Raw genomic sequence first — 13597 nt, 5'->3', positions numbered from 1 at the left:
GGGAGCTGTGAAGGAGGAAAGGTTTCCACACACTAGGAAGCCCCTTCTCGGTCAGAGACTGCGGGTGGCGGAGGGGGGAAGCTTTGGAGTCATGGAGGAGAACACAGCAACAGGGGTATGGGGGGCAAAGCGGAGAGATTCCTGCACAGAGGATCGGTGCCAACCGGCACTCACCAGCCCGAGAGGCTTGTCTGCTCTCCCCGCCGGCGCGGGCGGGTCTGGGAGCTGAGGCTCGGGCTTCGGTCAGAGTGCAGGGAGAGGACTGGGGTTGGTGGCGTGAACACAGCCTGCAGGAGGTTAGTGCACCACTGCTGGCCGGGAGGGAGTCCGGGGAAATGTCTGGACCTGCCGAAGAGGCAAGAGACTTTTTCTTCCCTCTTTGTTTCCTGGTGCGCGAGGAGAAGGGATTAAGAACGTTGCTTAAAGGAGCTCCAGAGACAGGCGCAAGCCATGGCTAAAAGTGCAGACCCCAGAGACGGGCATGAGATGCTAAGGTTGCTGCTGCCACCACAAAGAAGCCTGTGTGCGAGCACAGGTCACTATCCACACCTCCCTTCCGGGGAGACTGTGCAGCCCACCACTGCCAGGGTCCCGGGATCCAGGGCCATCTCCCCCGGGAGAATGGATGGCACGCCTCAGGCTGGTGCAACGTCATGCTGGCCTCTGCTGCCGCAGGCTTACCCCGCACTCCGTGCCCCTCCCTCTCCACGGCCTGATTGAGCCAGAGCCCCCGAATCAGTGGCTCCTTTAACCCTGTCCTGTCTGAGCGAAGAACAGATGCCCTCAGGCGACCTAAACGCAGAGGCGGGGCCAAATCCAAAACTGAACCCCGGGAGCTGTGAGAACAAAGAAATGAAAGGGAAATCTCTCCCAGCAGCCTCCCAGCAATCTCTCCAGGAAGCAGCGGATTAAATCTCCACAATCAACGTAATGTACCCTGCATCTGTGGAAAACATGAATGGACAAAGAATCATCCCAAATTACGGAGGTGGACTTTGAGAGCAAGATTTATTATTTTTTCCCCTTTTCCTTTTTTTGTGAGTGTGTATATATATGCTTCTGTGTGAGATTTTGTCTGTATAGCTTTGCTTCCACCATTTGTCCGAGGGTTCTATCTGTCCGCTGTTTGTTTTCTCTTAATAATTATATTTTTATAACTTTATTATATTTTATCTTTATTTTATTTTAATTTATCTTCTTTCTTTCTTTTTTCTTCCTTCACTCTTTCCTTGTTTCCTCCCTCCCTCCCTCCCTCGTTCCTTTCTTTCTTTCTTTCTACTTCTATTAATTCTTTCTTTCTACTTTTTCTCCCTTTTATTCTGAGTCGTGTGGATGAAAGTCTCTTGGTGCTGCAGCCAGGAGTCAGTTCTGTGCCTCTGAGGTGGGAGAGCCAACTTCAGGAGACTGGTCCACAAGAGACCTCCCAGCTCCACATAATATCAAATGGCGAAAATCTCCCAGAGATCTCCATCTCAACACCAGCACCCAGCTTCACTCAACGACCAGCAAGCTACAGTGCTGGACATCCTATGCCAAACAACTAGCAAGACAGGAACACAACCCACCCATTAGCAGAGAGGCTGCCTAAAATCATAATAAGTCCACAGACACCCCAAAACACACCACCAAATGTGGACCTGCCCACCAGAAAGGCAAGATCCAGCCTCATCCACCAGAACACAGGCACTAGTCTCCTCCACCAGGAAGCCTACACAACCCACTGAACCAAGCTTAGCCACTGGGGACAGACACCAAAAACAACAGGAACTATGAACTTGCAGCCTGCAAAAAGGAGACCCCAAACACAGTATGATAAGCAAAATGAGAAGACAGAAAAACACACAGCAGATGACGGAGCAAGATAAAAACCCACCAGACCTAACAAATGAAGAGGAAATAGGCAGTCTACCTGAAAGAGAATTCAGAATAATGGTAGTAAAGATGATCCAAAATCTTGGAAATAGAATACACAAAATGCAAGAAACATTTAACAAGGACCTAGAAGAACAAAAGATGAAACAAACAAAAATGAACAACACAATAAATGAAATTAAAAATATTCTAGATGGGATCAATAGCAGAATAACTGAGGCAGAAGAACGGATAAGTGACCTAGAAGATAAAATAGTGGAAATAACTACTGCAGAGCAGAAAAAAGAAAAAAGTATGAAAAGAACTGAGGACAGGCTCAGAGACCTCTGGGACAACATTAAACACACCAGCATTCGAATTATAGGGGTTCCAGAAGAAGAAGAGAAAAAGAAAGGGACTGAGAAAATATTTGAAGAGATGATAGTTGAAAACTTCCCTAATATGGGAAAGGAAATAGTTAGTCAAGTCCAGGAAGCACAGAGAGTCCCATACAGGATAAATCCAAGGAGAAATATGCCAAGACACCTATTAATCAAACTGTCAAAAATTAAATACAAAGAAAACATATTAAAAGCAGCAAGGGAAAAACAACAAATAACACACAAAGGAATCCAGCTGAACTTTCAGCAGAAACTCTGCAAGCCAGAAGTGACTGGCAGGACCTATTTAAAGTGATAAAGAAGAAAAACCTTCAACAAAGATTACTATACCTGGCAAGGATCTCATTCAGATTTGATGGAGAAATTAAAACTTTACAGACAAGCAAAAGCTGAGAGAGTTCAGCACTACCAAACCACCTCTACAACAACTGCTAAAGGAACTTCTCCAGTCAAGAAACACAAGAGAAGGAAAAGACCTACAATAACAAAACCAAAACAATTAAGAAAAGGGGAATAGGAACCTACATATCGATAATTACCTTAAATGTAAATGGACTAAATGCACTCACCAAAAGACACACACTCAGTGAATGGATACACAAACAAGACCCATATATTTGCTGCCTACAAGAGACCCACTTTAGACCTAGAGACACATACAGACTGAAAGTAAGGGGATGGAAAAAGATATTTCATGCAAATGGAAACCAAAAGAAAGCTGGAGTAGCAATTCTCATATCAGACAAAATAGACTTTAAAATAAAGACTATTAGAAGAGACAAAGAAGGACACTACATAATGATCGAGGGATTGATCCAAAAGAAGATATTACAATTGTAAATATTTATGCACCCAACATAGGAGCACCTCAATACATAAGGCAAATACTAACAACCATAAAAGGGGAAATTGACAGTAACCCATTCATAGCAGGGGACTTTAACACCCTACTTTCACCAGTGGACAGATCATCCAAAGTGAAAGTAAGTAAGGAAACACAAGCTTTAAATGATACATTAAACAAGATGGACTTAATTGATATTTATAGGACATTCCATCCAAAAACAGCAGTATACACATTTTCCTCTAGTGCTCATGGAACATTCTCCAGGATAGATCATATCTTGGGTCACAAATCAAGCCTTGGTAAATTTAAGAAAATTGAAATTGTATCAAGTATCTTTTCCAACAACAATGCTATGAGACTAGATATCAATTAAAGGAAAATATCTGTAAAAAATACAAACACATAGAGGCTAAACAATACTCTACATAATAACGAAGTGATCACTGGAGAAATCAAAGAGGAAATCAAAAAAATACCTAGAAACAACTGACAATGGAGACACAATGACCCAAAATCTATGGGATGCAGCAAAAGCAGTTCTAAGAGGGAATTTTATAGCAATACAGTCCTACCTTAATAAACAGGAAACACCTCGAATAAACAACCTAACCTTGCACCTAAGGCAATTACAGAAAGAAGAACAAAAAAAACCCCAAAGTTAGCAGAAGGAAAGAAATCATAAATATCAAATCAGAAATAAATGAAAAAGAAATGAAGCAAACGATAGCAAAAATCAATAAAACTAAAAGCTGGTTCTTTGAAAAGATAAGCAAAATTGATAAACCATTAGCGAGACTCATCTGGAAAGAAAGGGAGAAGACTCAAATCAATAGAATTAGAAATGAAAAAGGAGAAGTAACAACTGACAGTGCAGAAATACAAAAGATCATGAGAGATTACTACAAGCAATTCTATGTCAATGAAATGGACAACCTGGAGGAAATGGACAAATTCTTAGAAAGGCACAACCTGCCAAGACTGAATCAGGAAGAAATAGAAAATATGAACAGACCAATCACAAGCACTGAAATTGAGACTGTGATTAAAAATCTTCCAACAAACAAAAGCCCAGGACCAGATGGCTTCACAGGTGAATTCTATCAAACATTTAGAGAAGAGCTAACACCTATCCTTCTCAAATTCTTCCAAAATATAGCAGAGGGAGGAACACTCCCAAACTCATTCTACGAGACCACAATCACCCTGATACCAAAACCAGACAAAGATGTCACAAAGAAAGAAAACGACAGGCAAATATCACTGATGAACATAGATGCAAAAATCCTCAACAAAATACTAGCAAACAGAATCCAACAGCACATTAAACGGATCGTACACCAAGACAAAGTGGGATTTATTCCAGGAATGCAAGTATTCTTCAATACATGCAAATCAATAAATGTTTTACACCATATCAATAAATTGAAGGAGAAAAACCGTATGACCATCTCAATAGAAGCAGAGAAAGCTTTCGACAAAATTCAACACCGATTTATGATAAAAACCCTGCAGAAAGTAGGCATAGAGGGATTTTTCCTCAACATAGTAAAGGCCATATATGACAAACCCACAGCCAACATCGTTCTCAATGGTGAAAAACTGAAAGCATTTCCACTAAGATCAGGAACAATAGAAGGTTGCCCACTCTCACTACACTTATTCAACATTGTTTTGGAAGTTTTAGCCACAGCAATCAGAGAAGAAAAGGAAATAAAAGGAATCCAAATCGGAAAAGAAGAAGTAAAGCTGTCACTGTTTGCAGATGACATGATACTATACATAGAGAATCCTAAAGATGCTACCAGAAAACTACTAGAGCTAATCAATGAATTTGGCAAAATAACAGGATACAAAATTAATGCACAGAAATCTCTGGCATTCCTATATAATAATGATGAAAAATCTGAAAGTGAAATCAAGAAAACACTCCCATTTACCATTGCAACAAAAAGAATAAAATATCTAGGAATAATCCTATCTAAGGAGACAAAAGACCTATATGCAGAAAATTATGACACTGATGAAAGAAATTAAAGATGATACAAATAGATGGAGATATATACCATGTTCTTGGATTGGAAGATTAAACATTGTGAAATTGACTATACTACCCAAAGCAATCTACAGATTCAATGCAATCCCTATCAAACTACCACTGGCATTTTTCACAGAACTAGAACAAAATATTTCACAATTTGTATGGAAACACAAAAGACCCCGAATAGCCAAAGCAATCTTGAGAATGAAAAACGGAGCTGGAGGAATCAGGCTCCCTGACTTCAGACTATACTACCAAGCTACAGTAATCAAGACAGTATGGTACTGGCACAAAAAAAGAAAGATAAGTCAATGGATCAGGATAGAAAGCCCAGAGATAAACCCACGCAAGGTCACCTTATCTTTGATAAAGGAGGCAGAAATGTACAGTGGAGAAAGGACAGCCTCTTCAATAAGTGGTGCTGGGAAAACTGGACAGGTACATGTAAAAGTATGAGATTAGATCACTCCCTAGCACCATACACAAAAATAAACTCAAAATGGATTAAAGACCTAAATGTAAGGCCAGACACCATCAAACTCTTAGAGGAAAACATAGCAGAACACTCTATGACATAAATCACAGCAAGATCCTTTTTGACCCACCTCCTAGAGAAATGGAAATAAAAACAAAAATAAACAAATGGGACCTAATGAAACTTCAAAGCTTTTGCACAGCAAAGGAAACCATAAACAAGACCAAAAGACAACCCTCAGAATGGGAGAAAATATTTGCAAATGAAGTAACTGACAAAGGAGTAATCTCCAAAATTTATAAGCAGCACATGCAGCTTAATAACAAAAAAACAAACAACCCAACCCCAAAATGGGCAGAAGACCTAAATAGACATTTCTCCAAAGAAGATATACAGATTGCCAACAAACACATGAAAGAATGCTCAACGTCACTAGTCATTAGAGAAATGCAAATCAACACTACAATGAGATATAATCTCACACTGGTCAGAATGTCCATCATCAAAAAATCTAGAGATAATAAATGCTGGAGAGGGTGTGGAGAAAAAGGAAAACTCCTGTACTGCTGGTGGGAATGTAAATTGATACAGCCACTGGGGAGAACAGTATGTAGGCTCCTTAAAAATGTACAAATAGAACTACCATATGACCCAGCAATCCCACTACTGGGCATATACCCTGAGAAAACCATAATTCAAAAAGAGTCATGTACCAAAATGTTCATTGCAGCTCTATTTACAATAGCCCAGAGATGGAAACAACCTAAGTGTCCATCATTGGATGAATGGATAAAGAAGATGTGGCACATATATACAATGGAATATTACTCAACCATAAAAAGAAACGAAATTGAGCTATGTGTAATGAGGTGGATAGACATAGAGTCTGCCATACAGAGTGAAGTAAATCAGAAAGAGAGAGACAAATACCATATGCTAACACATATATATGGAATTTAAGAAAAAAAAATGTCATGAAGAACCTAGGGGTAAGACAGGAATAAAGACACAGACCTACTAGAGAATGGACTTGAGGATATGGAGGGGGGAAGGGTAAGGTGTGACAAAGCGAGAGAGAGGCATGGACATATGTACGCTACCAAACGTAAGGTAGATAGCTAGTGGGAAGCAGCCGCATAGCATAGGGAGATCAGCTCGGTGCTTTGTGACCACCTGGAGGGGTGGGAGGGAGGGAGATGCAAGAGGGAAGAGATATGGGAACATATGTATATATATAACTGATTCATTTTGTTGTAAAGCAGAAACTAACACACGATTGTAAAGCAATTATACTCCAATAAAGATGTTAAAGAAAAAAAATAAAGTGATGAAAGGGAAAAGACTAAAATGCAGATTACTCTAAACAGCAAGGATTTCAGTCAGCTTTAATGGAGAAATTAAAACATTTACAGACAAGCAAAAGGTAAAAGGATTCAGCACCACGAAACCAGCTTTACAACAAATGCTAAAGGAACTTCTCTAGGTGGGAAACACAAAAGAAGGAAAAGACCTACAATAACAAACACCAAACAATTAGGAAAATGTTCATAGGAACAGACATATTGATAACTGCCTTAAATGTAAATGGATTAAATGCTCCTACCAAAAGACACAGACTGGCTGAATTGGTAAAAAAAACCCAAGATCCGTATATACGGTGTCTATAAGAGACCCATTTCAGACCTAGGAACACATACAGACTGAAAGTGAAGGGATGGAAAAAGATATTCCAAACAAATGGAAATCAAAAGCAAGCTGGAGTAGCAATTCTCATATCAGACAAAATAGACTTTAAAATAAAGACTACAAGAGACAAAGAAGGACACTACATTATGATCAAGGGATCAATCCAAGAAGATATAACAATTGTAAATATCTATGTACCCAACATAAGAGCACATCAATACATAAGGCAAACGTTAACAGCCATAAAAGGGGAAATTGACAGCAACACAATCATAGTAGGGGACTTTAACACCCCACTTTCATCAATGGACAGATCATTCAAAATGAAAATAAAAAACGAAACAAAAGCTTTAAATGACACATTATATAAGACGGGCTTAATTGATATTTATAGGACATTCCATCCAAAAACAACAGAATACACTTTCTACTCAAGTGCTTATGGGACATTCTCCAGGGTAGATCATATTTTGGGTCACAAATCAAGCCTTGGTAAATTTAAGAAAATTGAAATCACATCAAGTATCTTTTGTGACTACAATGCTAGGAGACTAGATATCAATTACAGGAAAAAAAATCTGTGAAATATACAAACATGTGGAGGTTAAACAGCACATTACTCAATAGCAAGAGATCACTGAAGAAATCAAAGAGGAGATCAAAGAATACCAAGAAAAAAATGACGGCTCAAAACCTATGGAATGCAGCAAAAGCAGTTCTAAGAGGGAAGTTTATAGCAATACAATCCTACCTTAAGAAACAAGAAACATCTCAAATAAACAACCTAACCTTATATCTAAAGCAATTGGAGAAAGAAGAACAAAGAACCCAGAGTTAGCAAAAGGAAAGAACTCAAAAAGATCAGATCAGAAATAAATGAGAAAGAAATGAAGGAAACAAGAGCAAAGATCAATAAATTTAAAGGCTTGTTCTTTGAGAAGATAAACAAAACTGATAAAGCACTAGTCAGACACAACAAACAAAAAGGGAGAATACTCATATCAATAAAATTAGAAATGAAAAAGTAGAACTAACAACTGACACTGCAGAAATACAAAGGGTCATGAGCGATTACTACAAGCACTATATGCCAATAAAATGCACAATCTGGAAGAAATGGACAAATTCTTGGAAAAGCACAACCTCCCGAGACTGAAACAGGAAGAAATAGAAAATATAAACAGACCAGTCACAAGCACTGAAATTTAGACTGTGATTAAAAATCTTCCAACAAATAAAGCCCAGGACCAGATGGCTTCATAGCAAATTCTACCAAACGCTTAGAGAAGAGCTAACACCTACCCTTCTCAAACTCTTCCAAAATGTAGCAGACGAAAGAAAACTCCATATCTCATTCAACAAGGCCACCATCACCCTGATACCAAAATCAGACAAAGATGTCACAAAAAGAAACACTACAGAACAATATCACTCATGATCATAGATGCAAAAATCCAACAGCACAAGAAAACAGTAGCAAACAGAATCCAACAGCACATTAAAAGGATCATACAACATGATCAAGTGGGGTTTATCCCAGGAATGCAAGGATTCTTTAATACATGCAACTCAATCAATGTGATACACCATGTTAACAAATTGAAGGAGAAAATCCGTGTGATCATCTCAATAGATGCAGAGAAAGCTTTTGACAAAATTCAACACCCATTTATGATAAAACATTCCAGAAAGTAGGCATAGAGGGAACTTACCTCAATGTAATAAAGGCAATATATGACAAACCCACAGCAAACATCATCCTCAATGGTGAAAAACTGAAATCATTTCCACTAAGATCAGGAACAAGTTTGCCCACTTATTCAACATAGTTTTGGAATTTTTAGCCACAGCAATCAGAGAAGAAAAAGAAATAAAAGGAATCCAAATCAGAAAAGAAGTAAAGCTGTAACTGTTTGCAGATGACAGGGTACTATACATAGAGAACCCCAAGATGCTACCTGAAAGCTACTAGAGCTGATCAATGAATGTGGTAAAGTAGCAGGATACAAAATTAATGCACAGAAATCTCTGGCATTCCTATACACTAAGGATGAAAAATCTGAAAAAGAAATTAAGGAATCACTCCCATTTACCACTGCAACAAAAAGAATAAAAGACCTAGGAATAAACCTACCTAAGCAGCCAAAAGACCTGTATGCAGAAAAGTATGACACTGATGAAAGAAATTAAAGGTGATACAAACAGATGGAGAGATATTCCATGTTCTTGGATTGGAAGAATCAACATTGTGAAAATGAGTTTACTACCCAAAGCATCTGTACATTCAATGCAATCCCTATCAAACTACCACTGGCATTTTTCACAGAAGTAGAACAAAAAATTTCATAATTTGTATGGAAACACAAAAGACCCCGAGTAGCCCAAGCAATCTTGAGAAAGAAAAAAGGAGCTTGAGGAATCAGGCTACCACACATCAGACTATACTACAAAGCTACAGTAATCAAGACATTATGGTATGGGCACAAAAACAGAAATATAGATCAAGGGATTATGGTAGAAAGCCCAGAGATAAACTCACACACAAATTGTCACTGTATCTTTGATAAAGGAGGTAAAAACATACAGTGTAGAAAAGACAGCCTCTTCAATAAGTGGTGCTGGGAAAACTGGACAGCTGCATGTAAAAGAATGAAATTAGAACGCTTCCTAACACCATACACAAAAATAAACTCAAAATGGATTAAAGACCTAAATGTAAGGCCAGACACTTTAAAACTCTTACAGGAACACCTAGGGAGAACACTCTATGACATACATCACAGAAATATCCTTTTTGACCCACCTCCTAGAGAAATGGAAATAAAAACAAAACAAAACAAAATGGACCCAATGAAACTTAAACGCTTTTGCACAGCAAAGGAAACCATAAACAAGACCAAAAGGCAACCCTCATAATGGGAGAAAATATTTGCAAACGAAGCAAGTGATAAAGGATTAATCTCCAAAATATACTAGCTGTTCATGCAGCTCAATATCAAAAAAACAAATAACCTAATGCAAAAATGAGCAGAAGACCTAAATAGACATTTCTCCAAAGAAGATATACAGATTGCCAACAAGCACATGAAAGGATGCTCAACATCACTAATCATTAGAGAAATGTAAATCAAAACTACAATGAGGTATCACCTCACACCTGTCAGAATGGCCATCATCAGAAAATCTACAGGTCGTAAAGGCTGGAGTGGGTGTAGAGAAAAGGGAACCCTCTTGCACTGTTGGTGGGAATGTAAATTGATACAGCCACTATGGAAAACAGTATGGAGGTTCCTTAAAAAACTAAAAATAGAGCTACCATATGACCCAGAAATCCCACTACTGGGCATATGCCCTGAGAAAACCATAGTTCAAAAAGAGTCATGTACCACAGTGTTCATTGCAGCTCTATTTACAATAGCCAGGACATGGAAGCAATCTATGTGTCCATTGACAGTTGAATGGTTAAAGAAGATGTGGCTCATATATACATGAAATATTACTCAGCCATAAAAAGAAATGAAGTTGAGTTATTTGTAGTGAGGTAGATGGACTTGGAGTCTGTCATACAGAGTGAAGTAAATCAGAAAGAGAAAAACAAGTACCATATGCTAACACATATATATGGAATATTAAAAAAATTCTTTTTCCTGATGAACCTAGGGGTAGGACAGGAGTAAAGTTGCATACGTAGAAAATGGACTTGAGGACACAGGGAGGGGGAAGGGTAAGCTGGGACGAAGTGATAGAGTGGCATGGACATGTACACTACCAAACGTAAAATAGATAGCTAGTGGGAAGCAGCCGCATAGCACAGGGAGATCAGCTTTGCATTTTGTTTCCCCCTAGAGGAGTGTGATAGGGAGGGTGGGAGGGAGAAGCAAAAGGGAGGTGATATGGGGATATATGTTTATGTATAGCTGATTCATTTTTTTATACAGCAGAAACTAACACACCATTGTAAATCAATTATACTCCAATAAAGATGTTAAAAAAATTCTATGTGTTTCTGTAGTAACAGTTGTAATGTCTCCTCTTTCATTTCTGATTTTGAGTCTTCTCTTTTTTTCTTAGTTTATCTAAAGGTTTGTCAGTTTTGATTTTATTTAAAAAAAATACAACAGCTCTTAGATTTGTTGTTGTTTTTTTTTCTATTGCTTTTTCTGGTCTCTATTTCATTTATTTCTGCCCAGATCTTTATTTTATTCTGTCTGCTAACTTAGGGGTTCATTTGTTCTTTCATTTCTAGTTCCTTGAGGTGTAAAGTTAGGTTTTTAAATCTGAGATCTATTTTCTAATTGCATGCATTTATCACTGTATACTTCCCTCTCAAAACTGCTGTTTGAGACAAAAACTTACGGGTTTTGTATGCTGTGTTTCCACTTTTATTGATTTTGAGATTTTAAAATTTTTGGTTTTGATTTTTTTTGCTTAATTCATTGGTTGTTCAGGTGAGTGTTAATTTCAACACATTTGTAGATTTTCCATCTTCTTCTTGTTGATTTCTAGTTTCAGTCCATTGTAACTGGAAAAGATACTTAATATGATTTCAATTTTCTTTAATTTCATAAGACTTGTTTCATGTCCTATTTTATGGTCAATCCTGGGGAATGTTCCAAGTGCACTTGAGAAAAAACTGTATTCTGCTTTTGTTGGATGGATTGTTCTAAAAATGTCTGTTGAATCCATTTGGTCCAATGTATTGTTCAAGACCATCGTTTCCTTTTTGATTTTTTGTCTGGAAAATGATGTATCCATTGTTGATAATGGGTATTGAAGTCCCCTACTCTTACTATATCTTTGTTTTTTTCTCCCTTCACATCTGTTAGTGTTTACTTAGCATGTTAGGTGCTCCTATGTTGGATGTATATATATATTTACAACTGTTATATCTTCTTGATGGATTGATCCCTTTATATTACATGATGACCTTCTCTGTCTCTTTTTGCAGTTTTTGGCTTAAAGCCTTATTTTTTCTCATATACTTATTACTATCCCTGCTTTCTTTGGGTTTTCACTTGCATGGAATTTTTTTTCCACCCATTTCTTTGAGCTTATAAGTGAGTCTTTTGTAGGAATTATATATTTGGGTTTTGTTTATTATTCCATCCAGCTGCTTTGTGCCTTTTGATTGGTGAATTCAATCCATTTACATTGAGTTTCTATTGATACGGTAGGACTTACAAATGCCATTTTATTAACTGTTTTGTATTTTCATTGTTTCATATTTTCCCTTTGTTTCTGCCTGTCTTTGTAAATTGGTGATTTTCTGTGCTGGTATGATGTTTTCTCTTCCTTTATCTTCTGTTCTTCTGTTCTAGGTTTTTGCTTTGTGTTACCATGAGGCTTACAGAAGATATCTTATTGATTAAACAGTCCATTGTAAGCTGGTAGCAACGTAACTTCGACTGGCTATAAAAGCTTTACCCTTTTAGCTGCTGGTCAGCTCTGGTCTAGTTGCTCGCAGGTCTGCAGGGCCTGAGGTCAGGTTCTAACCTGTCAGTGACCTTCATACTGGACTGGCTGAGAGGCAAGGCAGAAGTTAATCAGGATACAATCCAGGAGCTCCTGGAGGAGAATGACTAGCTGTATCATGATACTAGCTGTATCATGATCTGCTGTATCATGGGGTATCAGAACAAGAGTCTGGTGAATGAGTGTGTCCAGTACCAGTGTGTCTTACACAGAAACCTCATTTATTTGGCTACCATCACAGATACCAATCTAACCAGTGCTTCAAAAGCAATGGAATAATCTTCCAGTTGGCTGTTATGAGGAGTAATTGAACGTAATCTATTTCCTATGAAATGGGAACAAGATCTTTACCATCTCAACTGCTTAGAACATGAATGGAATATCTGTGGTTCTCAGCGTAAATATTTATTTTAATAATTAAGTGGATTCCCTCAAGTAAGTTGACTCCAGGTGTCCTCCTTCCTGAAATAAGTGTGTTTGGATAGCAAAGACATCACAGACATCCTCAAGTCTACCTTTTTAGTTTCAACCTGAAGAGGAAACTGAGCAAGCCTCTTGACTGACACTCTCAAATGGACATGTAACTGTACTCCATTCTACCAGTTTGTGGTTGTAGACCCCCAGACTGTTCTTTTCAGGTTGCTTTGGCTTGCCTTTCCACAAAATAAAAAAAGCTTCATCCTTTTCACTCTGGCCCCCCTTTTTTTTGATGTCTTATTTACCTCTTTTATATTGTGTATTCATTAACACATTATAGTTGCTATAATAATTTTGAATACTCTTTTCTTTTGACCTTATACTACAGTTAAGTGGCCATTGTAATACAG

General features: G+C 38.0%; 1 protein-coding gene and 1 pseudogene across 4 annotated transcripts in view; one reads left to right on the top strand and one right to left on the bottom strand.

Moving 5' to 3' along the window:
• The window catches only part of LOC137231625 (SS18-like protein 2 pseudogene), an 86035-nt pseudogene extending 72986 nt beyond the window's left edge, over nucleotides 1–13049 (top strand).
• The window catches only part of KHDRBS2 (KH RNA binding domain containing, signal transduction associated 2), a 739251-nt gene that overhangs the window by 200417 nt on the left and 525237 nt on the right, over nucleotides 1–13597 (bottom strand). The window lies entirely within an intron of this gene.

The sequence above is a fragment of the Pseudorca crassidens genome, chromosome 10, assembly GCF_039906515.1.
Source record: "Pseudorca crassidens isolate mPseCra1 chromosome 10, mPseCra1.hap1, whole genome shotgun sequence".
Lineage (NCBI taxonomy): Eukaryota > Metazoa > Chordata > Mammalia > Artiodactyla > Delphinidae > Pseudorca > Pseudorca crassidens.
This window is presented reverse-complemented; position numbering and strand designations above follow the sequence as displayed.